Genomic DNA, 4,652 nt, shown 5'->3' with positions numbered 1-4,652 from the left:
TCATCTGGAGGGTTGCTAACACAGTGTCCAAAGAAGGGCCAGAAGTATACAGAAGGGTGTCGTCTGCGTAGAGGTGGATCAAAGACTCACCAGCAGCAAGAGCGACATCATTGATGTATACAGAGAAGAGAGTCTGCCCAAGAATTGAACCCTGTGGCACCCCCATCGAGACTGCCAGAGGCCCGGACAACAGGCCCTCCGATTTGACACACTGAACTCTTTCAGAGAAGTAGTTGGTGAACCAGGCGAGGCAATCATTTGAGAAACCAAGGCTATTGAGTCTGCCGATGAGGATGTGATGATTGACAGAATCGAAAGCCTTGGCCAGGTCAATGAATACGGCTGCACAGTATTGTTTCTTATTGATGCTGGTTAAGATATCATTTAGGACCTTGAGCGTGGCTGAGGTGCACCCATAACCAGCTCTGAAACCAGTTTGCAATGGTGGAGAAGGTGCGGTGGGATTGGAAATGGTCGGTAATCTGTTTGTTGACTTGTCTTTCGAAGACCTTAGAAAGGCAGGGTAGGATAGATAGGTCTGTAGCAGTTTGGGTCAAGAGTATCCCCCCATTTGAAGAGGGGGATGACCGCAGCTGCTTTCCAATCTTTGCGAATCTCAGACGACACGAAAGAGAGGTTGAACAAGCTAGTAATAGGGGTTGCAACAATTTCTGCAGATCATTTTAGAAAGAAAGGGTCCAGATTGTCTAGCCCGAATGATTTGTAGGGGTCCAGATTTTGCATCTCTTTCAGAACATCAGCTGACTGGATTTGGGAGGAGAAATGGGGAAGGCTTGAGTGAGTTACTGTGGGGGGTGCAGTGCTGTTGACCGGGGTAGGGGTAGCCAGGTGGAGAGCATGGCCAGCCGTAGAAAAATGCTTATTGAAATTCTCAGTTATAGTAGCTTTATCGGTGGTGACAGAGTTTCCTATCCTAGTGCAGTGGGCAGCTGGGAGGAGGGGTCCTTATTTTCCATGGACTTTACAGTGTCCCAGAACTTTTTTGAGTTTGTGTTGCAGGAAGCAAATTTCTGCTTTGGCTTTTTTAGCCTTGGCTTTTCTAACTGCCTGTGTATATTGGTTTCTAACTTCCCTGAAAAGTTGCATATCACGGGGGCTGTTCGATGCTAATGCAGAACACCACAGGATATTTTTGTGTTGGTTAAGGGCAGTCAGGTCAGGAGAGAACCAAGGGCTATATCTGTTCCTGGTTCTAAATTTCTTGAATGGGGCATGCTTATTTAAGATGGTGAGGAAGGCATTTAAAAAATAAATAACCAGGCATCCTAGACTGACGGGATGAGGTCAATATCCTTCCAGGATACCCGGGCCAGGTCGATTAGAAAGGCCTGCTCGCTGAAGTGTTTCAGGGAGCGTTTGACAGTGATGAGTGGAGGTCGTTTGACCGCAGACCCATTGTGGATGCAGGCAATGAGGCAGTGATCGCTGAGATCTTAGTTGAAAACAGCAGAGGTGTATTTAGAGGGCAAGTTGGTTAGGCTGATATCTATGAGGGTGCCCGTGTTTACAGCTTTGGGGTGGTATCTGGTAGGTTCATTGATAATTTGTGTGAGATTGAGGGCATCAAGCGTTGATTGTAGGATGGCTGGGGTGTTAAACATGTTCCAGTTTAGGTCACCTAGCAGCAAGAGCTCTGAAGATAGATCGGGGGCAATCAGTTCACATATGGTGTCCAGAGCACAGCTGGGGTCAGAGGGTGGTCTATAGCAGGCGGCAACGGTGAGAGACTTGTTTTTAGAGAGGTGGGTTTTTAAAAGTAGGAAGTTCAAATTGTTTGGGTACAGACCTGGATAGTAGGACAGAACTCTGCAGTAGATTGGGATTAGGATGGAGATTTCAGAGTTTTTGGTGGTCTTCCTAAGCAAGGATTCAAACACGGCAGACTATCCGGGTTGGCAGAGTGTGCTAAAGCATTGAATAAAACAAACTTAGGGAGGCGGCTTCTAATGTTAACATGCATGAAACCAAGGCTATTACGGTTACAGAAGTCATCAAAAGAGAGAGAGAAAACATCCCTGTTACACGTTCAGTACACTCAGTGACAATAAGAACCTCAGACAGAAAAACCTTAGCCTACTTGACCTCTGACTCATTACCTCCTTGAAATTAAAAAAATAAAATAAAAATGGACAAGAGACTTGGATTCTAATCCTACACCCACACAGGTATTCTAATGAATTCTGTATGAAAAACCCTCTGTGTCTGCATAGTCTCTGAGTCTCACTGGGCGTTTCCTAACCCGACCAGCAACTGACCTGGCAGAGTTATCACTACTTTTAACCTGTTCAACTACAACCACCATTGGTGGGTCACTGTCCACAGTCGGTGAGTAGTCAAGGTCAAGGGTTCTGCGACTGTTGCTGGAACTTGTGCCACCAGCGGCATCTTCAGAATGCCTTTCTTCCTCAGAGGGTTCGGACATTTCTTCTCCAAAGGTTAGCTCTGACATGCTTGTGCCACCAGTGAGTTCTGAGGGTCCCTCGCCAGTGGCCCAACTTCCAGCACGTGGGGTCTCTTTTTCAGAGGGCTCCGAGGTCTGTTCTGGTACCCACACACTAGTCCTCTCACCGATGTCCATTTCTGGTATATCGTTCATGGATGAGTCCTCCCGTATTAGATGTCTCCAAGGCTGTGTCAGGGAGAGGCAAGAAGTTTACAGGCATTATCAGATTACGGTGGACCGTTTTCTCCTGGCCAGTCGACATGTTCTGTATCTTGAAGATGTGGATGTCACTATTCTTCTCCGTAACAATTTAGAGGTTGTTCTCCCAACGATTCGCCAGCTTCCTCTTTCCACGTTCACCCTTATTCGCCAGCAGCACCCAATCACTGACCTCCACTGGAGCTCCTCTGATCTTCCTGTTGTAGAGGCCCGCATGTCTCTTCAGCTGTTTGGTTGCTGACACCTGTACCGTCTCCATGGCCTCCCTCAGGTCTCTCGTCAGGGACTTGATGTACTCGTCATAGTCTACAACCCCTGAGTCTTGCAGCACAGTACCAAACATCATGTCGACAGGCAGACGTGGGGTTCTCCCAAACATCAACTGGAAAGGGCCGTGGCCCGTGGTTTCATGGACTGTACAGTTGTAGGCAAAGATCAATGACTTCCGCTTCTGGGGCCACCTGTGCTTCGCTCTTGTAGGTAAAGCCCTGATCATGTTTCTCAGCGTTCTATTGAACCTTTCGACTCCCCCGTTCCCCATCGGATGGTAGGGAGTTGTGTGCGACTTTTGGACTCCTGAAGCACTCAACTCAGCAATCAATTTACTTTCAAAGTTGGCCCCTTGGTCAGAGTGGATACGACGAGGAAAACCATAGACACAGAAGATGTTGTTCCACAGCTGAAGGCTCAGTCGTGATGATTTTCTCCAATGGAGCTCTGGCCTTTGGCTCGGGGGCCTTACTGAACACACACCTTTTGCAGGTCTTGACATACTCTCTCACATCCGACTCCAGACCATGCCAGAAGAACCTCTGTCTCGTCAAGTACAACGTCCACTGTTGCCCCTGATGACCGGCTTCATCTTGGACACCCTTCAAAACTGTCGCCCTCATTGAGGTGGGTACTACATACTGGTACGTCTTCTTTGACAGCGAACATTTGGTAACGCGATATAGTACACCCATTTTCAGAGTGAGCTTCTCCCAGGTCTTCAGAATCCACAGAGCCTCGAGTGGTTCATGGCCACATTCCCTCCTAGAAGGTCTACGGCCCCTGTCCACATAGAAGACAACTCTGGCGAGTGCATCAACAATGTCCGCCAGGAAATCCACAGACACATCCTCCTTCCTAAGACTAGGTGAAACTGGCTCGAATGCACTGAGTTGAGGTAGCTCTAAATCATGTGGAAAGCGCAACACTTGCCTGTGTAATTGGCCTGGCCAGAGGTGTGGATGTAACTGGAGAAATAGCTGCCCCCCCTACCCACTGGCAGTGAAGGGTTAAACATGAGAACTCCCCTACCTCTGCCAAAACGTTCCATTAAAAAAAATATATATATATACATGTTATTTATTTAAATATTAAGTCAAAAAAAATATCACAATGAATATGAACACTTCTATAAAATCAGCTTCAACATAATGCATTGAAAATAAGTTCAGTAGTAGTCTAATAAGACCAAGAATCAACATTGAAAAGTAACAAGAAACGCCTTCATAAATAGTTGTCGCCACCGTGTGGTAGAAAATGGCATCGCCCTCACGACTGACCATCCATGATATAAAAATGGTTTTAACCATGTTATGAGGCTATATAATGTTTGTTTACATTTACAACGTTCATAAACATTGGAATAAAACAAGCTAATATGTTGGGTTCTAAGCTCATGAGGCCTTTATAAATTATATTCTTCAAAAATCAATGGATATATAATTCTAATTTATAAATCCCAAAATGGATGTAGCCACTACAGATTGCCCCTTTAAGTCTATCAACGGTGTACAAGTTCAAGCATGTGTCCATTAGGACAATGGATATTTTAAATTATCAGCATGAATTACATTGAGCAATAAAAGCCCCTTTTATTCCATAGGCTTGGATCAGCACTATGCAGTTGTTGCAAGACCACATGTTTCATTGGCTGTCCACTGGTTTTAAAAGCAATGATTGATAGGTAGCTTAAATTTAT

This window comes from Oncorhynchus mykiss, chromosome 19 (genome assembly GCF_013265735.2).
Source record: "Oncorhynchus mykiss isolate Arlee chromosome 19, USDA_OmykA_1.1, whole genome shotgun sequence".
Classification (NCBI taxonomy): Eukaryota; Metazoa; Chordata; class Actinopteri; order Salmoniformes; family Salmonidae; genus Oncorhynchus; species Oncorhynchus mykiss.
This window is presented reverse-complemented; position numbering follows the sequence as displayed.